Source organism: Balaenoptera acutorostrata, chromosome 5 (assembly GCF_949987535.1).
Source record: "Balaenoptera acutorostrata chromosome 5, mBalAcu1.1, whole genome shotgun sequence".
NCBI classification, from domain to species: Eukaryota; Metazoa; Chordata; class Mammalia; order Artiodactyla; family Balaenopteridae; genus Balaenoptera; species Balaenoptera acutorostrata.
This window is the reverse complement of record NC_080068.1, coordinates 140,728,654-140,756,309: the sequence shown is the minus strand read 5'-3', so window position 1 is coordinate 140,756,309 and position 27,656 is coordinate 140,728,654. Positions and strand designations below refer to the sequence as shown.

At 46.4% G+C, this 27,656-nt stretch overlaps 1 protein-coding gene across 4 annotated transcripts in view; it reads left to right on the top strand.

The window, feature by feature from the left end:
* The window catches only part of AFAP1 (actin filament associated protein 1), a 155,745-nt gene that overhangs the window by 17,890 nt on the left and 110,199 nt on the right, over nt 1–27,656 (top strand). The window lies entirely within an intron of this gene.

Genomic DNA, 27,656 nt, shown 5'->3' with positions numbered 1-27,656 from the left:
GACAGCTGGCGTTGACTGTGCATTCGCCGTGTGCCAGGTCCTGTTTGCTAAGCTCGCCACACGAATTAGGTCTTATGATTTTTCCCAACCACCCTGTGGATGAACACTGTTATTATTAAACATTTTACTTGATAAAACTGTAGTAGAGAGCAGCTAAGCTGCTTGCTCAAGCTCGTGGCATTATTTCCAAGAGAGACAACACATTTTTAAAAAGTCTTGTTAAATTGAAGTAATTTACATTTGCTCATTTCAGGAAGTATTTATTGAGTGCATCCTGTGTGTTGGGTGCTGTCCTGGAAGCTTTTCCTGAAAGCACATTTGGGATGGGGTAACAGTGAGACGGTCCACAGGCACGGGGCCCCACTCGTGCAAGGAGGGAGGGGCCCTGTGGGGAGCAGAGGACACAGGGAGGGGGTCTCTGGACACTGCTTGCAACGTCGATGTTTGCGCCAGTCTGGCCCAAGGCCCAGTTCTTGTACAGACGCTTCCAGAGAGACCTGATTTTGATTTCGATTATGGCTCACCTGAGACTGAGTGACCGTTGATTTAAAACTGCCCGAGTCACAGCCTCAAAGGTTAGTGCTGGTGCCCCTCTAGCTGGCCTGCTGTCACCCCCCGACTCCTATGGAAGGGGGGTCCCCCAGGGACTAGAGTGATGTGTCTGCCAGCAGCTGTGTGGGTGTCTCCTCGTAAGTGGATTTGATGCTGTTGGGATGGATCAGACCTTCCTGCTCTTTCCCACTTGGAAGAAAATTTTTCACTTGTCTTTGGGTTTTGCTGCGGGGCTGTAGGGTTAGAGCAGGGCCTGGCAGTTTGCTGGTTGATACACATGTTCTGCGAGCGCAAAAATCACAGAGCTTTGGGAAATGTGGACAGAAGTAGCACTCAGGGCAGTGGGGTCACGGGTTATAAATGTTTCTGTAGCAACGGCATCAGACTTGCACACAATGGCATGGGTTTCTGCTATATGCTTTCCCTGCTATTTTGGCGAGTTTGATTTGGGTGTCTCCCGTACAGAAGCCATGACATCAGCTTCTGCCATCAAGTATTTATAGCAGTTGGCCAGTTGACGTGGGTCACTTTTTGGGCTGTGATTTCTGTAAGGAAGTGGTAGCTCTCCTGTCCAAAGCATGCTGCCCGTTTCAAGGTGTTCCCGATTTCTGAGCACCTTGGGAGATGGTGCTCTGGATAGAGGAAGTACCCCTCCCCATGTGGTGGTCTCTGATGACTGTACAAGTCAACAAGGCCTGTAATGAGTGTCGTCCTGGCATTTGCGAGGTGCCAGACCTCTGTCCTTCCTGTGCCTCCTCTTCCTTCTCCTCCTTCTCCCTGTTTTCTTTCTTTCTTTCTTTCTTAAAAACATTTCTTATGAAAAATTGAGCAAGTATTTTGGTTTCCTTCATTTGCTCTTCTTTGCTAATTGCATGTAGAGTGAGCCTGGGACAGTGAAAAAGTTTTTACTTCCCTTCAATGATGATAATAGCTACTCTTTTTTATTTTTTTTTTAAATTTTATTTATTTATTTATGGCTGTGTTGGGTCTTTGTTTCTGTGCGAGGGCTTTCTCCAGTTGCGGAGAGCGGGGGCCACTCTTCATCGCCGTGCGCAGGCCTCTCACCATCGCGGCCTCTCTCGTTGCGGAGCACAGGCTCCAGACGCGCAGGCTCAGTAGTTGTGGCTCACGGGCCCACTCGCTCCGTGGCATGTGGGATCTTCCCAGACCAGGCCTCGAACCCGTGTCCCCTGCATTGGCAGGCAGACTCTCAACCACTGTGCCACCAGGGAATCCCGATAATAGCTACTCTTAACTGAGAGGCTGACCGTGTACCATGCATTGAGAAGTGGCTTTCAATCCTCACACTCAACCAGCTGGGATAGGTGGTGTTTCCCCCCAGTTACTGAGGCGGGTGTTCAGCTCAGAGTGCTTGAGGGGCCCTCCCAAAGTCACACAGCTAGAAAGTGGCAAAGTCGAACTAAACACAGATTGTCTGCGTCAGACAGATGGTCTGATTCCAAAATGGGCTCTTAAATCCTGGGGCCAAGGAGCTGAACTTGGATTGGAATTGCTATGATGTAGAGGGCTTTTTTGTATCTTTGTTATTGACCCTAGACATTTCCTTGAACTAAACTTTCCTGCCTTCAATAAATACGAAGTATTTGGAAGTTTAAATTTCAGCCCTGAATTTTGCAATATAGAGAAATAACACTTTAGGTTTGCTTTGGATATAAATATTTATTTTCCAGTCACAGGGCTTTACAATAATGACCTTTTCCCCCACAATTAATGGGAAATAAAACCCTAATTAATAGACACACATACTAATCATTTTAATTTTTATACATTTTTAGCTGTTGTTCAGGCTTTGCTTGTGGTACTTATGTCAACAGGATCTGATATCATAGGTAGAAATCAGAATATTTAGGAAAAAATACTTAGAGTTATATTTTTCAAACTTTCAAACTAGACATTTTACATTGTTCAGTATACAGTTGGAATTAAAGCTTCACAAAACAATACTTACCTGTAATATGGATGACGCACTAGCATATTTTTAATTTCATTAAAAAAATGGAGCTCATTGCCTGGAGCAATTGGACATCCACAGAGCAACAAAACAAAACAAAACCTTGACCTAAACCTCACACCTTATATACAAAAATTAACTCAAAATGGATCACAGACTTAAATGTAAAACTATAAAGCTCTGAGGAAACAAAAACATAGAAACTCTTTGAGATTTAGAGCTAGGCAAAGAATTCTTCCTTGGACTCGACACAGAAAACACAGCCCATAAAAGGAAAAACTGATAAGTTGGATGTATTGTAGAGCACAGAGAATATAGCCAATATTTTGTGATAACTTTAAATGGAGTATGATCTATAAAACATTGAATCACTATGTTGTACACCTGAAACTAATTTAATATTGTAAATCAACTATACTTTAATAAAATAAATCAAACATATCAGTTATCTGTGCAGAGGGAAAAGAAAAGACTGTGTTAAGAGGATGTAAAGACAAGCTACAGACCAGGAGAAAATATTTACAAACCGCATGTGATAAAGGACTAGTATATAGAATATATATTAAATTATTATTTAATATATTAAATATATTAAATAATATTAAAAAATATTAAATAATATTAAAAATATTTAATATATATTAAAAAATATTTAATATATATTAATATATATTATTATATATATATTATATATATATTAAAAAAACTCAAAATTCAACAGTAAACAATCTAATTAGCAAATGAGTAAAAGACATGGAGACATTTCATCAAAGAGGATGTACAGATGAGAAGTATGCACATGAAAATATTTTCAGCATCATTAGCCGTCAGGGAAGTGCAAATTAAGACCACAGTGAGGTATCACTACCCACCTACAGGAATGGCTAAAATAAAAAATAGTGACACCACCAAATGCTGGTGGGGATTCAGAGAAACTGGATCATACATGGCTGATGGGAACATAAAGTGGTGCAGCCACTCTGGAAAACAGTTTGGGAGTTTCTTAAAAAAAACTAAACATGCGGGATAGTTAGGGAGTTTGGGATTGACATGTACACACTGCTATATTTAAAATGGATAACCAACAAGGACCTACTGTACAGCACAGGGAACTCTGCTCAATATTATGTAACAACCTAAATGGGGAAAGAATTTGAAAAAGAATAGATACATGTATATGTGTAACTGAATCACTTTGCTGTACACCTGAAACTAACACAACATTGTTAATCAACTATGCTCTAATATAAAATAAAAAGTTAAAAAACAAACAAACAAACAAAAAACTAAACATGCACCTACCATAGGACTCAGTAATTACAATCCGGGACAAATTTATCCAGAGAAACGAAGACTAATGTTCGCACAGAAACCTGAACGTGAATGTTCATAGCAGCTTTATTCATAATACCCAGAACCTAGAGACAACCCAGATGTTTTCACGGGCTGAGTGGGTTTATCCCTGAAGGGTATGTCCACTCCCATGGAACACTATGCAATAAAAAGGAACATATTAATACACACAACAACCTGGATGAATCGCCAGAGAATTATACTGAGTGAAAAAGAAAGCCAATTCCCAAAGTTTAAATAAGTATAGGAATCCATTTATATATAGCATCCTTGAAATGACAAAATTGTAGAAATGGTGAACAGATTAGTGGGCCAGTGGTTAAGAAGGGGGGAGGAGGTGGGTGGGGAGTGGGAGTGACTATAAAAGGGCAACTGAGGAATCCTTGTGGTGCTGGAAATGGTCTGTAATTTGACTCTTCTGATGCCAGCATCCTGGTGTGAGATTGTACTACAGTTTTGCAAGATATTACTACTGGGATAAATTGGGCAAAGAGTATGTGGGATTACATGTATATGTATAAGTGAATCACTTTGCTATACACCTGAAACTAACACAACATTCTAAATCAACTGTAGTCCAATATAAAATAAAAATTAAAAAGAAGAGTGTATGGGATTTCTTCTTCTTTCTTATAACTGCATGTAAATCTACAATTATTTCAAAATAAAAAGTTTAATTATTAAAAACATGCTGGCTGCTAAGCATTCAACTGATTTCATTGTTTACCGGAAAACTCTGCTAGAGGAATTTAAATGAGAACTTTTGGCTTTTTGAAAATCATTGAGGTTCTTCTGAGATTTTATTTGCGCATTATAAAGAAATCAAACAATGCAGAAAAGTACACACGTGAATGTTTTAAAAATCACTCCAATCCCACCCTTCAGAAATTACCATAAATTTGAAAAGTATACTATTTCCTTCACCACACATTTAATTTGCTTTCCTTCTGAAGGCTGTCATGGCAGTGATTACTCTCATTTTGACATTAGGAAATCAAGGCTTGGAGGATTTAGATGACTTGATCAAGGGCAAATGCTGAGTTAGTGGCCAGGGGCAGAATGGCTCCTCTGCGTTAAGACCCTTCCCAGTATCTTGTCTCGGGCCAGCCCTGCCCCTTCCTCTCCTTGTCCCTGGGAGCAGTGATTCTCCAAGGGGGCGGTGCTCCGGCCCACGCATCTCTGTCACTTGGGAGCTTGTTACCAATGCCCCCACCTGTGGAATCAGAATTTTTGTTTTGATAAGGCCTCTGAGTGGTTCTGAGGATACTCTGAAGGGTATCGCCTTGATGATGTTTGAACAGCAGACTGGTGCACGTTAAAAAACAGCAAACGTGGGCTTCCCTGGTGGCGCAGTGGTTGAGAATCCGCCTGCCAATGCAGGGGACACGGGTTCGAGCCCTGGTCTGGGAAGATCCCACATGCCGCGGAGCAACTAAGCCCGTGCGCCACAACTACTGAGCCTGCGCCTCTGGAGCCTGTGCTCCGCAACAAGAGAGGCCGCGATAATGAGAGGCCCGCGTGCCGCGATGAAGAGTGGCCCCCACTTGCCGCAACTAGAGAAAGCCCTCGCACAGAAACGAAGACCCAACACAGCCAAAAATAAATAAATAAATAAATAAAAATTAAAAAACAAAACAAAATGTGAATGAACTTTTGCCACCGCTTCTGCTGCTTCTTCACTGCACGCACTTCTGTTGTGATTCATGGATTGTCCGGTCATTTGTGTCTCTGGTTCGGTTCTGAGCTCCAGGTTGTGTAACGGGTTCTGCAGGGGCGTCCAGCTCATCCAGGCACTCAGACAGCTGTTGACTAGATAAAGGAGCCGGTGAACTTGACATGTTGATGATTGCTCAGTTTCTGTCCCAGCCTCCAGCATCTGGAGACTAGCCACCTAATGGCAGTTGCCACCGAGTTCCTTTACGTGCCTTCCTTCCCTTCCCCAATTTTAAGTGTCCAGTCTGGTCTGTGCTGGACTTGGGAAATCAAAAATGATTGCATGTGTCCCTCACCTGGAGTTGCTCCTGCATCTCAAATCCAACCTATCCACATCATTCTTCCAGACCTGCTTCTCCTGCCTGGTTTGTTTTTACTCAGTTTATGGCATCCTTACTCATCCGTCTTTCAGACTAGAAACCTCCATGTTCTTATTCCCCTTCTTTCACCTCTGGGTCTAATTGGACCTCACCGTACATTTCTTTCAACTATACTTTTTTCCTCTATCTAGCCTCACTGTTATGGCCCTGGCTAGAACCTCATCGTGTTGCATTTGTTGTAATAAACATTTAATTCCTTCTCTGCCTCATCAGAGAATACTTGCCGCACTGCATTCCCACATCACCACTAGAATGATCTTTTCCGAAATGCAAACGAGCTCGGCCTACGTAACCATCTCAACAAGTGTATGCTTTTTGTTAGAAATTTTATTACCTATCTTTGGGCATCCCAAGGATTCTAGGGAGACAAACCTGCTCATTTCTAAGATCAGGTAAGAATCCCTGGAGGGACCATGTGGAATGTTGGCAACAGTATTGGTTCTAGAAATGACATATACGTGCTGCTGTATTGAAAATGGATAACCAACAGGGACCTACTGTAGAGCACAGGGAACTCTGCTTAATATTCTGTAACAACCTAATCGGGAAAAGAATTTGAAAAAGAATAGATACATGTGTAAGTATCAATGTAACTGAATCACTTTGCTGTACACCTGAAACTAACACAACATTGTAAATCAACTCTACTCCAATATAAAATAAAAACTTAAAAAAAAAAGAGGCCCCTTGTCCCGGTTCTCGTCCTCTTCGCTGGAAAAGTTACTTGATGTCTGTGAGTTTTGGTTTCATTCTCTTAAAATAGGGGTGTGATGAAACATACCCTGCAGTCACACGGGGCTGCTGGGAGGAGCAGAGGAGATGCAGGGCGGAAATGCTTTGCAGCCTGTAAAGCGTTCCGTGCATGTGAGGGGCGGAGCGGTGTAAACAGCGTTTCTGGGATAATTGTATGAAACGCTTTAAAGCACGGTCGTAGGTCTGCCTGATGACACCCGTGGGTGCCTCCTATGACAGGGGGTGCCCAGCTCAGCTCAGAGTCTCTCCTGTTGCAGAATCAGAGGTGCCCAAGAGGATGGCCCTCCCCCCAGCCCTCAGCCTAGAAAAGACGAGGCTCTTTCCTGCCTATATTTGGTGGCATCAGCTCGGTGCTTTAGGGACGACGGGAATGAGCAGTGGATTGTGGAGAGGAGAGCTCACTGCCCACTAGCCAGTTAGCCTGCACCCCACGGTGATGGGGCGGGGCGGGGAGAACGGGGAGGGGAAGTCGCTTCGTGGTAACTTGCCAAAGGCTTTCTGAGCCTGTCTGCTCACAGAAGTGACCAGCATGAAAAGTAAAAGATCTGTTAGAGGCAGATGGACTGTATTAGTCCCGTACATTTATGGCTTTTGTGGCCTCAAAACAGCCCGTGACAGAGCTGCCAGGACTTGATAGCTTTCTGGGGAATGCTGGGTCAGCCAAGGGGCTGGGGAAGGGAGGGGAGACCGTCCATGCCCTGCTCCTCTGACCTGGCTGTGGTTACTGAAAAGAGCTGCCTAAGTGGGATCTCTCAAGTACTTTTCTTAACCTCTTTAGGCTGCAGTAATTTTCATCGGTAACAGCAAAGGGCTTCTCTGACAATTAGATGAGATTAATGCAGTAATGTATGTGGAAGTTTAGGAGGCTTGCAGGAAATGAGCTTGAATTAGGGGCAGTGAGGAGCATTTGGCACGTAGAAGGTGCTTCAGATATTTGAGGAATGAATGAATGAATGCATGAACGAATGTGCAAATGAATGATAATCCCTCAGCTGTTGGGGTGAGAGTCAGAGCATGTGTGTCCCGCTGTCCCAGGCTACTAAGTAGGATGGGTGCTTAGTTCTCTGCTTTCCCTTTGGACTTTTTAAGAACAGGAAAAGGTCCTTCCTTGAGTTATTTTTCTGGTCAATGGCAGAAGCTCCTTTTTACCACTGTTAGACTCTGGAGCTTGAAGTAACACCTGTCTTTTTTTACACTTGACCCTCTCATTTAACTGTTGGCCACCCTGAGACCAGAGAGGAGGATGGACTTACCTAAGGTGACATTGCAAATTGGCCCCGGGGGCCAGGACTAGAGTCCCCAGCCCCTTGATTCCCAACAGCTGTGTTTTCTGTATTGTGCTGCTTTTCTGTTTCCACCCTTGACAAAACAGTAAATCTAAATTGTACTGTGCTCTCTCAGCGGGGAGGGTGCACTTTAAGTATGGCAGGTGGCCCAGACCTGAATTTTTCTTTCATGCTGTGTTCTCATGGCTCAGAGTTAATCCCTGGCTACTGACGGGGAAGATAAAGGAAGTTGTTTTGTATGTAAACTTATACAAGAGTATTTTTCCACCTGGGAGTTTATTTGGTTTGGACTGGAATAAATCTCTGGCACTGGTTTCTTTATCCTAAAAGCAGAGAGAACTGTAAACACTTTTTTAGGGGGTTGAGCCTGACTCGTCTTACTTGACCTGGGTTCCTAGCGCTTAGATTCTCAATAAGTGTTGGTGAACCGGGCGGAAGTGTGCGAGTGTCAGGGCGGTGGATTGTGCCGCCCCTCCTGAAGTGGAAGGTGCACGCTCACTGCACACCTGTTGAAACAGAATGGCGCCTGGGCATCTGTAGGTTTTAAAAGAGCCCCAGGTGACTGTGGTAGACGGTGAGGGTTGAGAACCCCTGTCCAAGGTGAGTGGGAGTCCTAGGTGACACAAGTGTTTTCTGCTTTCATCAGCTTAGAAGGGTTTTGGGTGCTTTGGGGTGATTAAAGAACATTGTGCAAATAGATGTGGAACTTACATAAAAGCCATATCCTGCTACCATCTACCATGAATATGTTTACCAGTCCCTCAGTTTATTCTGATGTCTACGCATTCTACTTTCTCTTCACGGAATAACAATTTGACAGTTAGTTATGCAGGGCTACTACAAGTCTGGTTTGATTGGCAGGGAATGAATGACCTGGGGTGAAGTGCTGTGTAGGTATTTGTTGCACTCCTGTCTGGTCCAGCTCTGTGCCCAGCAGCTGATAAATATTACCTCTAGGCAAGGGCTGTGGAGTCAGGCTGCCTCGGTCTTGCTGACCAGCCGTGCAATTTGGGGAAAGTTGTTAAACTTTTCTGAACCTCACTTTCTTCCTCTATAAAATGGGAAAACAGGTGTCATTATCATCTCACAGGATGGTTCAGAGGTGTAAGTACAAACATGGATATAAGTGCATAGCGTAGCGCCTGTACCTAGCACATAGTAAGTGCTCAGTAAAGTTGTCATGATTATGTCATCATCATAGTTTTTCTTTTTTTATTAGGTTTTTTTTAATAGTTTAGTTTTTCAATGTACATATTCAAAGCTAATAAATTTGTCAAAGATAATTCATCCTTAGCCCTTGAACCAAGGATTTCTCTAGTTTTAACTGGTAGGGTTAATTCACCACTTAAATACGTGCCTCTTTAGCACCTTGTTTCAAACGAGTGTAGCCAAGGGATTTCACAATTGGAACCTTGCGTCTGAAAGCTGATTTTAATCCGTGTGAGTGATCAGTCCTGGAGCTCCATTTGTTTCTTTGGTTTCTTCCTGGACACTCGTCTGCGGTGAGTTCTGGTACTGAGGGGATGGTTTTATTGAGGCTTCATTAGTAACCTTAGGGAATATGATCTTATGCTGTAGGAAGCGCTGAGATGGTGTTATTTATGTGCCATCTGGGCAAAGTTATGTGCTTCCCATGGGTACCTGTGCTTTTTCTTCTTAGCTCTCTCTCATCAAGCTGATATTTTTTTCGTCCGTTCCCCATTAGACTCGAAGTTCTATTTGAACCAGGACTCTGGTTGTTCTTGTCACCGCCAGGTCCTCCGTGCTTAGCAATGTCTCGCACATAGTAGGTGCTCACTAAATATTTAGCGAATGATAATCCAGCTGGACACAGGATAAATCCACAAGTTAAGATTTAAGCTGTGTGGTATGAATCCGACATCAACCCAACTTAGTACATCAGTTTTGTTAATGCAAGTTGAAAATGTTTTAGTAGCTAACTTAGTTCAGTAGTCATTTATTGAGTGTCGTACAGGCCAGGCATTGGGGCTAGAAGGACGATATCTGATCCCTGCCCTCATGAACAAGCGGTCTGGTGAGGTGGATGGACACACAGCTGTGATATAAGGTGGTACGGGGCACACTGTGTGCCCTTGGAGCAGAGGGTAGGGTTTGTGCTTTATGAACACGGGTGACAAGTCCAAACACAATGGAAGTCACTTGTTACATATTCATGCTTGTATATTTTACAGGAAGCACCTACCTTTAAGTAGGTGCTAAATAAACTCTCTGATGGCTTTAATATGGATTGCATGGCTTTTGGCTGGGTCTCGTTTTTCTTTCCTTCATTAGGAAAAAAAAAAAAACACAGGGTAGCATTGCTGCAGGAGCTGTGGACCAGAGGCTAGGCGAGTAGCTTTTGGTTCTGGCTCTGTCACTAAACCAGACTATTTACTTCCGTTACCTGGGCACCAGGAGGGCTGGGCCATCTGATGTCGAAGCACCTTTGAGTTCTGACTCCGAGACTGATCCTTTGAATCCATCTTCCTTGGGAGTGGAGAAAGGACAGGGCAGTTTGGGAATTGTTCACTTGCGCTCCTGGGACTCTGCAGCCTAATTTTGGGTGAAGGTCGCCATCAGCGAGCTCAGGGAGAAGCATCCGCGAGCTGTCTGCTTGGTGCTCAGCTGCGAGGGGTCCGCAGTGTCTTAACTTTCCTTGGCGTTAGTGGAAGCAGCGTTGAGGTCCAGGCGTTAGCGGATGCTGAACTCATTGAAGCAGAACTCACGGAATCTCTGCCCTGAATATGTTTTCAGGATTCCGCCCAGCGTGATGTCTCTGGATTCAGCACAGGAAATTGGATATCATCATGTGACATTCGAATGCTCTTTTACCTTTGCTACAGGAATGTGCAAACACAGCTGTTGAGTCTAGCGGAGGCAGACCCCTTCTCTGCTCAGCCCTGCTCTAAGTTTGGGTGACTTCAAGCCCACGGAGGAGATAAAACGTGGTCTTGTATGTCAGCTTGCTTCTCTCTTGGAGACCTTGGAGGGAGTGATGCAGTGCCAGTCGCGGGCTGTTTGCACCCGAGCCCTAGACCCCGGCTGCATGTTACGTTGCTTTCGGTTGGGAGAAGGCGGGAGTGAGGGAGGGGAGGCTCTCGTCTTAACTCGATTTTACATCGTTGTTATTAATGGTAACCATGGTTTCTCACGTTTGTGTTTTGCTTCATAGTTCACTAGGAATTTTTAAATCCATTATCTCATTTTATCCTCTCAGCAGTTCTGTGAAAAAGGCAGGTCCGCGTTCATGCCTTCTGTTTTCCAGTGACTTTACCGTGACTTGCAGAAGTTGAGAGCCTTGATCAAGGTCGTGGGCTGAGTTAGCAGCCGAGCTGGGAGTAGATCTCGGACCTCTGGTGACCCCGTTCCTTCCTTGCTGTCACACCAGTGCTCTGCACCCCGTAACGGCACACGTTCGGGTTAGTTTTCTGTGGGTCCCTTACATCTGGGGAGGGGTTCTGGGAGGTTTCAGTTCAGTTCAGAGCCTTTCGATGTCCCGTCCTCTGTCTCCTTCCTCCTGATGCGTGGGCATCCCTGAAGGCCGTAGGCTGACCTTGTGTGTGGGGCTGTGTGAACCTTCTGAATGAGCTGTAGGTGGGCGACCCCCTGTGCCCACCTCCACATGCCCGGCTTGGACTCTGACCTGAACATCACTCTCCTTACAGGAATGGGGTATGGTGTGTGCTAGGTTCTTTTCTTTTTGATTCAAGCTAGTGAGGGCCAAAGTGGAAACCAAGGATGGCAGTTAGCGAGCTGCCTTAAAATCGTGATGTAGAATCTCACGCTCCCCAGCGTGAGCTCCTCAGGGCTATGGCCGGGTCATGTTCCTCTGTGTCATTGCCACAGTGCTACCTGGGGTCTGGGTCGCAGTCAACGTGTGATCAGTGCTCGCTGTGCCTGAGTGGAAGGCCAGCAAAAGTAGTAAATCTGGAAAACGGCAAGTCAGTTAAAGGAATTTTTACTAAAGACATTTGCAAAAGAAATCTTTTTAGAAAAGTGGACCTGTTTCTCGGTTGGGATTTAATTTCAGCTCCGAAAAGCAGCTGTGTGCCCAGAGGGCTTTGGGGTTTCGCTTCGTGACACATGAACTTAATTCGATGTTGTATGACTGTGTTATCCTTTTGTGGCTTTACTGGACCTTTCTCCCAAATGGAGTAGATTTTTTCTATAAAATCACGCTTCCTTTTTGAGAAGTCTAACAATAATTTTATGGGATGATCTCCTGCTTGTTCAACCCGAAAGATGACCCGCCAAGAGCCAGACACACTGCTTTCGGCTCTGGGAATGGGGTCTGCTTTCCGCCTTCGCAGCCGAAGGGAGAGGGATGCTGTCAGAGCTGAAAAACAGGACACGTGTCTGCATCCTGGTCCTTCCCCATTGCTGTTCCACGTCTCTAAGCTGGCATCTCTTTCAGCTTTTAGGAGCTGAATGGGTGTGTGTACACAGGCTGTAGGGAGTAAGATGTCCTGGTTTTCTCCTGCCCGGCTCTCTGACTTTGGATAAGTCACATGGGGTCACTGAGTGACCTTCCCTTTCTGTCATGCTTTCCTCGAAGGGTTTTTGGAAGAGTCAGTGAGGTAATACGTGTGCAAGTGCTTTGTACTTTTTAAAAAACTGAAGTATCGTTGATTTACACAATTATATTAGTTTCAGATGTACAGTATAGTGATTCAGTATTTTTATAGATTACACTTCATTAAAAGTTATTGGAAGATAATGGCTCTAATTCCCTGTGCTATGTGTACTTTTAAATTTTGGAAAATTTCAAGCCTGTGTGTATTTTTGAAGCATATGGGCTCTGGGCACTTGGATCTCAGGACGGTCCCACCTCCCTACTGGTAAGAGCGCCTCCTGGGCCTTAGCTGTTGTGCAGACAGACAGTATGGTTCGTGCCTCAACACCTGCTTTCCGTCTGGGAGTCTGGAGCTTGACACGCCAGGCAGAGGGGGCCCGTGGGACCAGCCGCCAGTGCACTCTGCACTGGGTCTCTGACGAGCTTCCCTGGGGGACAGTACTTCACATGTGTTGTCACTGTGTGACTCCACTGGGAGAGGGTGCTGGAAGCTTGTGCCTGGCTTCCTCTGAATTTCGCCCCGTGTGCCTTGTCGGTTGGCTGACTCGCTTTGTACCTGCCCGCTGTGACAAACCACAGCTCTGAGTGTGCCTGTACACTCTCTTGGGAATCCTCCTAGCCGACCGTCGACCCTGGGGGTGGTTGACAGAGGTCCTTTTCTTTTCTAAGCATTAATAAATATGTAGATTTTTTTTTTTTTTTTTTTTAGAAATTACTTTTTGTTTTTTGTTTTTGTTTTTTTAGGTTTCACTTTATTTACTTATTTATTTATGGCTGTGTTGGGTCTTCGTTTCTGTGCAAGGGCCTTCTCCAGTTGCGGCAAGCGGGGGCCACTCTTCATCGCGGTGCGCGGGCCTCTCACTATCGCGGCCTCTCTTGTTGCGGAGCACAGGCTCCAGACGCGCAGGCTCAGTAATTGTGGCTCACGGGCCCAGCTGCACCGCGGCATGTGGGATCTTCCCAGACCAGGGCTCGAACCCGTGTCCCCTGCATTGGCAGGCAGATTCTCAACCACTGCACCACCAGGGAAGCCCCTTTGAGATCTCTTTTATCCAACAAATACCAATGAGCATTTTATCATATCATTAAATATTCTTTCAAAACATGATTTATAATTATCTCAAATTGTGTCTTAAAGGTTTATGCAGTGTTAGGAGTTGGAATTTTCCAATTCATAGCGCTCTTATAGGTAATGAAAATCCTTGTTTGTAGAACTCGGTGTGCATCTGTGATTATTTTCCTGGGACAGGTTGTTCTTGGAGTGAGAAGGTGACAGGACGTGATCACGCGTGCGATCTGATAGACACACTACATTGTTCATCGGAAAGGTGGTCTCCATCCACACCACCGTGAGCAGTGCACACGGGCAGCCCTGTCCGTGCGTCCTCGCTGATACTAAGGATGATCATTTAAAACAGTTATTTGTCCATTTGATAAATAACTGATGGTATATTTTAACTTGCATTTTTGAGTGTCAGCGAGGTTGAGTGGTTTGTCATGTGTTCGTTAGCTCTTTTTTCTAACTCATCTGTTCATATCTTTTGGATCGAGAGTAGTGGGATTTTCCACCTTTTGCCCAGGTATTTTCTGCCGTTTATTCTGGGCTGTGGCGGTGATCGCTGAGGCAGAAGGCCCTACACCCTCCCTATGCTGTGTCTGCTCTATGCCTGCACAGCCGGACGTCCACGGCCGGTGCTGGAGAAGTGGGCTTTGGTTAGGATGAGAAGCGTGGCATCTGTCACCCGCTGACTCAGCGCATCCTTAAAAAAGAAGGCAGCAAGTGTGCTTCGCGGTTAGTATCTGCCGTGGGAAAGAGCCAGTGAAATCCCGGGGACGACAGTGATGGCGGTGGCAGCTCTTGGGAAGAGACTGGACAGGAGGAGGCCCTCCACGTGTCACTGTTGCTGTAATGGTGTCAGTATCTCCGCCAGGATGGTTCCATGCCTTTATCAGGAAGTGTGAAAAAGACCCACAAAGGGAGAACCTGAATAAGTGAACTAATCCTGCAGAATTGTGAGAACAACTCAGGAGATGGTTGAGGGCAGAAGCGAAAAGTCAGTTGTGCCGAGGATGTCTTCAAGGGGAGCGTAGATCCCGTTGCGGCTGGGTTCTGCCGAGGCACATGTGGCTGCCGGAAGATGTTAGGGTCGGCGGCAAAGTGCGATGCAGGCCTGGGCCAGCTGCCAAGGCGCCCCCTTCTGGCTAAAGTGGCCTGGCCTTTTACCTCCTTTCGGGGGACAGGCTGTCCGTACCCTGTTCATTTGAGGTGGTGTGGAGGTGCTTCGTGGGTTGTGGGAGTGTCGCAGCTAAAGCCCCCTCAGGCCCCTTGGGTGATACAGCAGGGATAGCGTGTGGTATTCATCACACATGTGTGCGGTTATTCCTGAATGCGAGGAGGAGGGCGCTCTGGAGGGACATATGACATACTGTTACCATCAGCTGCCTCTGAGGATGGGATTGGGATTGGAGATTGTAGTGAAGGGGGAGATTTCCCTGTTTTGTATAAGTCTGAGTGTTTATTCTGCTGTTTTATTATTCTCTGAGTCTCGACTACTTTTAAGTTTTGATAATGTTTGCAACTAAAGCAAGACTTACTTTTGAAAATTTGAAAAAAAATACTGAATAACCTGTGACCATGGAGAAAATACGTGGTTGCCTCGTATTTTCCTCCTCGGTTTCCTCACCTATAACGTGGGGATGATGTGGTACTGATTTAATAGGGTTGGAGCGAGAGAAAACTCAGAGCCTGGCACCTTGTCAGTGCACAGTAAACGTTGTTATTATTTCAAGTTTTAGAGGAAAAAGTATTATGGGCTGTTGCCGTGTTGGAAAGAACTTGAACTCAATGCCACGTAAATAGTGTGGTGGAGAAAGCATCACTTTGGGCATCAGGAGACTGCAGCTGTGTAATCTGGGCAGCTTTCTGGATTCCCTGCTCCCCTGTTCTCTCACCTGTGGAAGGGAAGCAGTCTGTGTTGCAGGACTGCGGGGGAGGGTTACAGGACACGTGACAAACCTGAAAGTTGCCTGAGATGACAGAGCAAGAAAACGCAGGGAGCAGTATTTATCGGGAGAGCAAAGTGTTGTCTGTGTGTGTGGCGAGCTGCTGCCTCCTGTTTTTCACGTGTCAAGGGAAAGGGGGTGGCCTCGTGGAATCCATCTGACAGCCGTCTGATTTGGCCAGTTGTCATTTGCTGTCATCAGAGCAGCAGTTGCTGAAGGGACAGCTTGCCTTGATCTGCATATTTGGGTGTTTGTGCTATTTATAAACAATTAGAAAAGACGTGGAAGGCTGTGTACGCAAGCTGGCAAAGACAGCAGAACACGGACCGTCTGTTAGACCGGGTTGCACGTGCGCGGGCACAAGGCAGTGAAATAAACAAACACATTTGCCCCTATTTAAAAGTTTCTCTGAAAAAGAAAAAAAGGCATTCAGCCATCGGCCATATGGTTTAGAGATTTTTCCTTGAAACGTGTGAGTTGGACTATCAGACATCTGAAATCTGAAGCTGTTTTAAAACATTGCCCTAATTTTGATGAGTTCCCCGCCACCGCCTCAGCACACTTACACTTTTTTTTTTTTTTTCCATTATGAGGAGGGAAGGATGGAGGGGAGGAGAGTGTCAGTTTGCAAAGGCTTTTGTTCCAGTCGGTCTGTCCTGTCCTTCCTCTGGTACCCTGTTCCCTGTTTACGTTTCAGGACGTGAGCCTCTCGGTGCCTTGTCCGGCGGTAGAGACATTCGTTCTCCCCTTTCCTGCTCTGTTTTTTAACTAGAGCATTTCTCGCTCTCTAAGGTGTTTTTTGATTTGTCTGTCTCCACCTCTCTGAAGGCCGAGATTACTGTCTGTTGTGTTCACTGCTTTGTCACCGGTGCCTGGCACGTAGATTAATCAATACTTGTTGAATGAATGGGCTGAAAAAAACCTGTCATTCTTCTTCCTTCTGCCACGTCATGAAAAATGCTTTTGGACGAAGCTGTCTGAAAGGGAACGGGGAGTAGTGTCAGCAATTGGGGTTGTGCAAGTGGCTGCTGAATGGCTTTTCATCCCAAATACTTCACCTGGAAGAAGGTGTGTGGCTGGAGTAGAAGCACGGAGAGGGGTCCTTTGGGAAATTAGCTCAGTGCCCCAGCTTTTCAGGTAGGGGTGTGATGTTGCCGTCTGTGTTATGGGAAGGGCTGCTGGAGCCTAGAATCTCAGGCTTATAAAACCCAGTGCAGATGAAAATCAAGCTTGAGGCACAAGAAGGTGATTTGCCCAAGGTCACCCAGGTAGAGTTGCGACCAGGACCTATGCCTGCCTTCCCAGAACCTTTTAACTGCCCACCACACGCCCTCTTTACTGCTAAAGCCATCTGCCTTGACTCTGAATATGTAATAACACGGGAGAAAATATTCTCAGGTGTCCCAGGATGCAGAGAAAAAAACAACAACCCAGCAGCTTAAAATACTGTTCACAAATCTTGTATCCAGAGTGAGTGGCGCTTTTCCACAATTCCTTTACATTTCACAATGCGTTTCATTTTCTCATAAGTTTTATAAAACAGGTAAGACCAAAGACGGAGTTGGGGGAACAGCAACTTTAGAAAAAGGAAAAAAATCAGATCAGAGAGTTACAATTTCTCTTTTATTCCCCATCTAGAACTTCAGGCTTCTATCTGAGGTGCAGCTCGGACCCGATGAGGAACTACAGTGTGGCTGGTCTTTATCCACAATTTTAGAACAACAGATGCGGCTCTGACCCTGCCCTCTAATAGTGGTCTTATTAATTTTAAATTGGAACGACGGGGGAACAGATGGCGAGGTGGGGGTGCGTATTTAGATGTTCGGCCATCGATAGCTTTTACTTCCGTGCATTGCATTGGGATTTGAGACTGGCTGAGCCCACGGAGCGCTGGTGATTATCCGTCCCCTCACCAGCTGGGTTCCTTTTCATCATCGCCTACTGGGTCCAGAAGGATTGCTCCTGTAGCAGTTAGTAAAGATAGATTGCTGATTGTTTTGAAAGCATGAAAGTTTATTTGCACCACCCCAGATTCTGAAGCAGAGCTATCCAAAGGTTGTCTTCTCTAGTGTAGTTCAAAGCTGGGTAATTTTTAAAAATTACATTAGCCAACAAAAGTCTTCTTTACTCGTTAATTGTGTATATTATTGATGTGAGTGAGGTATACTCCACTGCAGAGGCCCTGGGACTTTGTTGACACGAAGATGTGAAACTTCCAACATAAACTGGATTTTCTAAACGATTATCCGGGCATGACGCCGTGCACCAGAGACGTACGTTTATTAAAGAGATCTCCTTCTGTTTTGTCTGTGTTCACAGTTTACGTCAGTGTTTAGAAAAACAACAATATAACTAATCCAGCCCATTGCTCATACCTCCATAAAATCTGAAGGAGCTTGCAGGGTGGCGCGTTCCCTGCCTCTCAGAGTTGGATGGCTCAGTCATTGAAGGTCCTTTCCTGGCTCCATCACTGAAGGTCCTTTTCTGGCCACGCACCTTTCCCCTCCACCTCTGCTCTGTCACCAGAGGGATGGCCCTGCCGCAGTCTTCCGGGGCCCGGCAGGCCTGCGGGGTGAGGCGTGGGGTTGCTGCAGCGCCTGCCGACCCGGCGGAGGTCAGTCTTGCCACTGCAGCTGCATCTGGCCCTCGTGTAGCGCACAGGAAGCATGTGTCGTTCCGCAGAACAAGAGATGAAGGTGGTGGGAATGGGATCTCTTCATCACAATGCGCCGGGTATTTTAATCGTGGGTGGAAAGCCATGGAAAAGCCTGCGATACCCGACATTTGATGTCAAAAGGAAGTCAGGGATGTGGAATGAGAATAGAGAAAGTTCCGCTGTAAGAGGTGCACCAGCTTCATTAGATGAGCCTTTCTTCCACCTCCTACGAGGCAGACACGGACGATCGCCCCATCTCACATCTTGCTTATGAATTTGCCGTATAATCATGTGCAAAGTTACGTGATTCAGTGATACTTGTAATCATCAAGAATGTCCTTCTTGCAGGTTCTAAGAGGTCAGGATTTATTCAGTGTTAATTTGATATTGAGAGCTTTATTCCTGGTCAGATATGTAAGTTAGATGTTCTCCTGGCAGGGTTGTTGCAGGTGTGTGCTATGGGTCAGACTTCAGGGAAGTACATGAGTTTGAATACAGTTTAAACCATGAATAACTGAAACACAGCCAGGTGCTTTGGGCCATATTGTTTACTAATCACTGTTATGCTTCTCAGTCAGGCCTAATGAATTCTTTTTTTTTTTTTTTAACATCTTTATTGGAGTATAATTGCTTTTACATTGTTGTGTTAGTTGCTGCTGGATAACAAAGTGGATCAGCTATACGTATACATACATCCCCTTATCTCCTCCCTCTTTCCCCTTATCTCCTCCCTCTTGTGTCTCCCTCCCACCCACCCCCCTATCCCACCCCTCTAGGTGGACACAAAGCACCGAGCTGATCTCCCTGTGCTATGCGGCTGCTTCCCACTAGCTAACTATTTTACATTTGGTCGTGTATATATGTCCATGCCACTCTCTCACTTCGTCCCAGCTTACCCTTCCCCCTCCCCGTGTCTTCAAGTCCTTTCTCTACGTCTGCGTCTTTATTCCTGTCCTGCCCCTAGGTTCTTCAGAACAATTTTTTTTTTTAGATTCCATACATATGTGTTAGCATACAATATTTATTTTTCTCTTTCTGACTTACTTCACTCTGTATGACAGTCTCTAGGACCATCCACCTTGCTACAAATTACTCAGTTTCGTTTCTTTTTATGGCTAACAGGCCTGATGAATTCTTGAGCCCTCCTACACACACACACACACACACACACAGACACACACACGCACACACACACACTTTTTTTAAAAAAAGACCATAGCCCGTTGGGTGGCCACTATCATTCAGGCCCCGATTTGCCATCTCTGGTTCAAACGTATCCCAAGCCCAGTGTTCCTTCTGTTTCTCTCTCACTTCCCTGGTATCACCAGTCAGCCTGCCTCTGGCATCTGTCTTCAGCTCTTGGAAGCCACGGGGGGCTGGGCGCGCCTTCACGATTACCAGGGTCTTTATCCCGCCCTGGGGATGGGAGGGAGTCATCAGAGGCTGGGGCTTGTTAGGTGCATGTGCTATTTGTTAATGATGAGATTTTATTTTGTGCAGGGAACTCATAATGAGCTTAGTAGGGTGCGAAATGTTTTGACTTCTGCCCTTCCTAGGGAGAGAGAGCTTGTGAACCCACCCTTGCTTCCCACAAGAAAAATACGATTTGCATATCAGCACATCCTGTATTCCTGCACATTGACTGACAGCTGTCCTTGACCTCATCATTCACTCAGCCACTGCTTCTTGAGCAGTGTGTGTGGTCCTACCATGTTAGGTACTCTGCTAGGCTCTAGGAACAACCCGTATGAAACCAACAGTGCAGGGAACTAATATGCAGAACGGCTAGGCTAGATCTTTGTAAGCGCCGTCGCGGGGATGCTGTCAGGTGTGAAACAGCTCAGGTATCACCTCATCGAGGAGGTTACACATCTTATCAGCATGCTTCCATAGCTCTGCACCCCCTGTAGAGTGCTCATTACATCGTTTTGAAATTCTCTGCTCATGTATCACTCCTTTCTGTTCAGTTGAGAACTGTCTAAGGACAGGCTGTGGGCTATGGATCCAGTTTTTTTTGTTGTTGTTTTTATTCACACTGCCTAGCACAGTAGGACAAGATAGGCAAGGGCTTGTTAGTGTTTCATGAAACAGTAGATGGGCTTAAGGGAGTTTGTCCCCAGGTTGGCTGGGGGGACACAGGATGGGTTCACAGAGGGAGAGAGTGGGTTTTGGTTGTTTCACAACTCCTCCATTTGAAATAATTCAGACTTATGGAAAAGCTGCAGAAACATGTGCAAAGAATTCTTGTATGCTGTTCACCCAGATTCCCCAAACGTTTTACGACACTTGCTCCTTCTCTGTCTGTCTGTCTGTCTGTCTCTATTTTTTTTCCTGAAATGTTTGACAGCGAAGGATAGGTTACAGGGGTGGGGCGCAGAGGTGGAAGAGAAGAGGTGAGTTGGGAGCCTTTCCAGAGGCAAGAAGGTGATGGCTTGGGCCTGGCTGGGAACAGCAAGGGAAGTGAGAAGTGGTTAGGCCTGGTCCATATTTTGAAGGGAGACCTTGTAAGATTTGCTGATGGGTTGGATGACACGAGTGAGAAAAAGAAGCTTTGAGGATGGCTTGAGGAATTTTGGCCTAAGTAACCAGAAGACCAGAGATGCTGTTACTGGGATGCGGAAGACATGGGGGAGGGGGAGGGGGTTTGGGCAGTTTTGGGGGGGGTGGTTATGCTAAATCTGAGGTCCAAGTGCAGAGGCCGTGAAGTGTTGGGGAGAGAAAACAGAAAGCAGGATGCCAAAGAACACGCGCAATTCATAAAGATAGAATTAGCTGCTTTTATCATTAAGCAAAACAAATACTCTGCACGCAGAGCGGCTCCAAAACTGTTGGGTATTTTCAGCTCTGTTTACCTGGGGTGAAACCTGCCGTCTCTGTACATTTTCCCTCCAGTAGTAAACGGCCGGTATTCAGCTTGCATCAGCCATCGCGCTGAGCTTGCTCTGACCCCCTGGTTTTCGTAAGTCGCCATCGGTTTCCTCTGACCTCTTGTTTTCATGATTCGTTGTCACCACCGCCTGTCCTTTGTCCCCACGTGGGATGCACCATCTCCTTCAGCATCCTGCAGGAAGGTTAGATTCAGTTCAGATTCCCCGCAGAAGGCGGCTGGAAATATGAGTTTGGAGTTGAGGGCAAGGTCTAGACTGCAGGCACACATTTAGGGGTGACCACTGTAGTTAAAATCATGGGCTTGGAGGAAATCACCCAGGGAATGAGTATAATTAGGGGAGGAGAAAAGCTCAAACCTGGGTCCCTTCAACATTTGGAGATGGGAAAGATGAAAACAGCAGGGGAAGCAAGGCGACAGAAGTAAAGGAAGGGGTGCCCGGAAACCAAGCTAGGAAGTGTTTCCAGAAGGGCGGGTGACAGGTACGCCGTCAGACGCCGCCAGGTGGGTGAAGTGAGGGTGGGGCTTGTGGTAGGTGCCACGGGTGGCTCTACAGGAGCTGTGTCAGGAGGGTGGGGACAGAGGGATGATGGAGCCGGACAGAGAGGGGGACGTGACGTAGACGTCTCTGTGGAGGTGGTTGGTTTGACTGAGTAAGGCTTGTTTTAGATGCTTGGTCATGATGGCATGAAGTATGATTTAGTATATCTTTTAACCTCTGGACCCTCACCCTGGGGAGCAGATGGGCATCCTTTAGCCAGAAAACTAAATGTGTATTAAAAAAAAATCTCTTTTAATTGTGGGTTGGAGGTGTTTTGGGCTTTACAAAGAAAATTACCTCTGTAGAAATAGGGCTCTTTGGATTAATTCTAAAAAGAAATATTTTGTAGGAGGATACACGTTTTATTATGTAAATGGTAAGGTGAGAGAGTGGGGTTTTTAATGGAAGCAAAGATTATTGAGCTGGTAGTTGCTAAAACTGCTAATATTTTTGAGAGAGAGACGTTGTTAATGAGATGTCAGTCGGTTATATATTGGTTCTGTGTCCTTAGGTAAATTATTTATCCTCTGTGAGAGTTTTCTCTTCTACGAAATGACAGTATCTACCCTGCAGGTTAGATTGTTATTAAGTTTTTTTTAATGACTTGTTTGGAAGAGCAGTTCTCCTTAGGTTTATTGGTGGTTCATGAAATATACAAGGGAGAGTAGATTTGGTTTTCTCTGGGGCAGGAACAGCTATAGTTTATTGAGAGCTTACTATGTGCTGTGAATGCTCTGTATTAGGCAAGCTATTTAAAAACAAAAAACAAAAAACAAAATCCCCAAAACCTGTTGACAAGGCTCCGCTCACCCTCGTTTTATGGAGGGGGGGATGATATGTCCCCGTGTACGCAAGGCCGCATCCAGGTAGCGGTGGAGCAGAACTTCACCCCAGTCCCTTCAGCACCAGAGTCCGTGCTCTCTCGCTGCACGGGGACCACGCTGTCCCCCCATTTCAGTGGGTCCCTCCTGGATCACGTGCATTCTCTGTGCGCCGCGGCTCCAAACCCTGAAAGCTCCTGTGAGACCACCCGCCTTCTTTAATTGGCTTCCATTAACACACGGACATATGTCACCCGGACGTGGGTGCCCACGCCCTCCCCATCCGCACATCACGGTGCCGGGCCCCATCTGCCAGGGGAGCAGGGGCCGGGAGACAGACGGCCGTCCTGCCGCCTCCCTGGGGGTGAGCCCGGGCAGCCCCTCCTTCCCCTCCAGTTTGAGCCTCATTCTGTACCTGCTGTCAGGAGCCCTGGAGGCTTGCCCTCTTCTGCTGTCAGAGAGACCAGGATAGAAGAAGAGCCTGGGGCCTCAGCCTCTCACGCTGGCATGTGGTAGGAACCGGATTAATTCAGAAGCCCAACTTAAGGCTCGTCCATTGGAGGCCTGTCACATAAGGGGGCCATGAAGGAAAGGATGATGGACCAGATTTCCATAAGGAGTGGAAACAGTTACGGAGGCTGGTGGATTCAAACACAGATCATACTCTGTCTCCCTGTGATGCAGAGTCAGCATTAACAGCAGGAAAACCACTGCACTTGGGCAGTGGGCTGGGCCTCTCATTTCTAACTGGCATCCCTGTTTTCTAGCTTGTACCGGGCTTGCCTTAAAATACAGTTCTTTTTTCCCCCCCATTTAATGTACGCTTTATTGGTTGTAAATATTGGCACATATTGAATTTTTAAAATTATTGCACCATGATTTTTAAAATGAGTTTTTTCTTGTCCCTCTTATTGGGCCTGTCACAAGTGGACTGAGCACTTCAATTATGCTGTGTCCCTATCAGGAGAAGCCCCCTAAAATACAACTCTTATCTGTCCCCGAGTTTGCACTGCTCTAGTTGCTTCTGCAACGTTCGAATTGTTTCCAGGGTCTTGGATTTCAGGTTTTCCTTTTCGGAGTTTATTTCCCTGAATAGCCAGATCAGAGGTGAAAAAACTTTTTCTGTAAAGGGTCACATTGTAAATGTTTTGGGCTTTAGGTCACTGTTGCCATCGCTTTACTGTGCTCTGCTAGCATGAAAGCAGCCTTAGACAATACATAAATGAAGGGGCGTGGGTGTGCCCCAATAAAGCCATATTTACAGAAATAAGCTTCCGGCCAGATTGGGCAGTTTCCCCTCCACCCCCCAACTTAGATGGATGAGGCTAAGGATAAGCTTATGCACACATCGAACCCTGGTATCCAGTCATCTTAGATCTGGTTGAACCTGACCGTTTGGAGAACACCAGCCAGATGCAAGCACGTCTTTGGGGGTGTTATTCCTTACGGAGCTCTCTCCTCTCCTGCCTGCTTTGCTGGTGGTTTGGATTAGGGTTCTGTTGAGGCCTCCGGTGCTCACGGAGGTTGTGGCGGGAGGGTGAGTGATGCAGCAATGTTTCTGTTGTCTCTTTAAGGAGTGTTGCTGCTCTCCGCGTCTGCATTGGACATGCCCTTTCCTTGGTGCATCAGACTCAGTGTGGCTTAGGGCCTGGCTTCTCTAAGTGGGACCCGTGGACTGGGGGCTCCTGAGAAATGCAGGCTCTCAGGCCCCACCCCAGACCTGCTGAGTCAGCATCTGCATTTTCACCAGACCGCTCGGTGAGCTGTAGCCCATGAAAGTTTGAGAAGCACCAGTTTTACAGTATTCCAGTCTTGAGGACGGAAAGGAAGCATTGGAAAAGACCCTTTTATCTTCAGCTTTTTAACATTGAAAGTGTAATCAACTGTAGAGCTGTGAAGGCAGTCTTATGTCTTTTCAGACATCCTGTAAATGTCATAATTGACTATTCTTTTCCTGACTGGAAAGGGATGTCACGGCCCACTAGTGGCGTGGTGTAAAAATTCTAGACTAGTTAAAGGTTTGAGGCTGCAGCGCTGCCCCCCCTCGCAGCATGACCGGGCAAATCCCTCCAGCTCTCTGTGCCTGAGTGTCTCCTGCGTGGTACAAGACAGTTAGGACAGGCTGATGTGTAAAGCTCTTATTGGTTGCAAGTGTTCTATTTTATCTTTTACAGGCAGTGTGCTTTGATCCTCCTCCTGCCCCCGCCATCTCGGGGAGATTTGGAGATTTCCATTCCCCGTTCTCATATATGCCCCCCTCTTCCCTTTCCCCTTTTGACTGATGCTCTGCGATTTCAGCGCAGCTGGCAGGGGTCAAGGGTGAGATCTAAGATGGGTTGTAACTGTAGAGCTTCAGAATTGCTGAGAGGAAAAGCCAGCATGCCGAGGAGTCGCCATTTCCGTTTGTCGTTATGACATAGTTCTGGGGAGTTACAGGCGGTTGAGGCTTGCTCGCTGGGAAGGTCTAAAGTCTTAGAGGTATTTTCAGCATCCAGGAAGCCTCTGCCTTGACTTCATCCACCAGATCCGAAGGTCTAGTTTCAGATGACTTAATTAGGGCGGGCTTTTTGATTCAAATAAAGTAGCGGCTGGAGAGATGCTATAATCCAGTTGGAAGTGTGAAATGACGGCGTTTTATAGGAAATACCTATTGCCTCAGTTATGGGAAACATGATATCTTACAGCTGGCAGCGCATCCTAATGACCCTGGACCTCCCTCCCCTCTCCCCTCAGGGAGTGCAGAGCCCTGTGAGCAGCTTTCTCACTCTGGAACCTCTTGCCTCTCCTTCCTCCACAAAGCCCGCTGTCCCAGTCGTCACTCTGGACACTGCAGAGCCTTAGGTGTTGCGACTGGGCAGCTGGTGGCCGCAGCACAGGCTGGCAGGGCGATCTTTCATTCTGAGCAGAGAGGCCTCAGTGTCTTTTTAAATGATGCTTCTCCATTGAGAGGTGGTGCCAGGGCCCCTTTTGTGCCCGAGGACTTGAATTAGCACCGTCCCCAGGGGCTTTAGGGGCAGGGCGGTGTCATAGGAAGCATAGGAAGCGCACTGTCTATCAGCTGGGCTGGGGCCTGGAAGTCCCTGTTCCTCCCTGAGCTTCCAGGGCTACATCTGTGAACCCAGATTTTAGGTAAGGAGCCCTTGTCGTGTGGGGAGAATTCAGCCAGTAGGATGGCAGACGCCTTAGCAAGTGCTTCAGCCCCTCGCTGCCTCTGTGAAATTGACCGCAGGAGGGATGCGTGATGGGGGCGTCGTGCAGGGCTGGGGGCCGGGAAGCGTCTCCTTCCCTGCACACCTTGCCTGGGTTTCGCTTCCTCGCTGGGTCTTTGGGGACCCAGGGGCGGCATGTGGCCTGTCTCCCTGCCTGGTGGAGGGGGACCGTGAACTCATGTAGCCAGATGTCTCCCCTCCCCCTGCCCAACGGAGAGGCTTGCACTGCAGCAGGGTCTTGTCATCTCTGCAAGGAGATAGAACTGGTTGGGGTGAAATTTGTTCCGTCCTCCCAGCGGTGTGGGCTGCATTCCTCCACCTCACCGGTGACACGAGCGTAAATCCTGTTGTTTCAACGAGACCATGTTTATGCGTTCAGCCTTCCTTTCCTTTCCCCTTTGTTTGTTTGTATTCCTTCTTCTGATTAGAAGGAAAACTCATTCATGAATAAAGATACACTGCAACTTTACGGTAATGAAGAGAACTCAGCTCATTAGAGCTTTCTGAGTTTCTTTTCTTTTTTTTTAAATTAATTAATTAATTAATTAATTTATTTTTGGCTGTCTTGGGTCTTCGTTTCTGTGCGAGGGCTTTCTCTAGTTGTGGAGAGCGGGGGCCACTCTTCATCGCGGTGCGCGGGCCTCTCACTGTCGCGGCCTCTCTTGTTGCGGAGCACAGGCTCCAGACTCGCAGGCTCAGTAATTGTGGCTCACGGGCCTAGTTGCTCCGCGGCATGTGGGGTCTTCCCAGACCAGGGCTCGAACCCGTGTCCCCTGCATTGGCAGGCAGATTCCCAACCACTGCGCCACCAGGGAAGCCCTGAGTTTCTGCCTAAGATTAGGAACCCTGCTTTCTTCCTTGTAAACACAGAATTAGCTCTCCATGTACCAAGCCAGTCCAGTGCTCTTACTTCCTGTTTATTGCTGTTGTGGGGCAGAATCTTTTCTTAAAATTCCATTTACCTAGATTTTCTTAAAATTCCATTTATCCAGCATTATCAGATGAAATATGCAGTGTCTTCTGTTTAATTTTACTTCACCTTCACTAGTTAGGTTTTCTTTTCCCTCTGACTCTTAATTCCCACCTCTGATGCGCTTCACTTCAGCCCAGAGTCCCCGTGCGTGAAGACAGGAGCGTGTCCGTCACCCGCTCAGACCAAGGCAGCCACTGATCTACTTTCTGTTAGTGCAGATTAGTTTTGCTGGTTCTAGAATTTCATAAAAATGGGATCATACAAGTATGCCTTTTGTGTGTCTGGCTTCTTTCTGTTAGATTCTTTTTTGAGATTCCTCTGAGTTATGCATTGGATAGTTTGTTTCTTTTTATTGCATTGGATAGTTTGTTTCTTTTTATTGCTAAGAAATATTCCATTGTATGAATACTTTGTAATTTGTTACCGGTATGTTTGTTACTGGCTCTTCAGGTTGTGTGCAGTTTTGGGCTATGATGAGTAAAGCTGCTGATGTTTTTGTGTGGACATGCGCAGTAATTTCTCCTGGGTAGATACCTGGCAGGGGAATTACTGGATCACATAGTAAACATCTGTTTAACTTTACAAGAAACTGCCAACTTTCCTGAAGTTGTAACTCGTGGACTCCCAGCTGGAGAGTGCGGATTCTGCTGCCCAGGCTTGATATGAGCAGTGCTTCCAATTCCCGCCATTCTGGTGGATATACAGGGGTACCTCGTGATTTTAATTTGCATCAACCTGATGATTAATGATGTTAGCATCTTCTTATGCGTGTATTGGCCATTTGTGTCTTTTTTTGTGTGTGAAATATATTTAGCTCCTTTGCCTGATTCTTTAGGCAAAGAATTAGATTGTTTATCTGTATACATTCTCAGAATTGCAAGTAGGTGTTGATATAAGTGCTCTGTCAGCCACGTGCATTGCAAATACGATTTCTCTCAAAAAGTCCAATTTATTAATTGTTTTCTTTTACGTGAGTATTTTTGG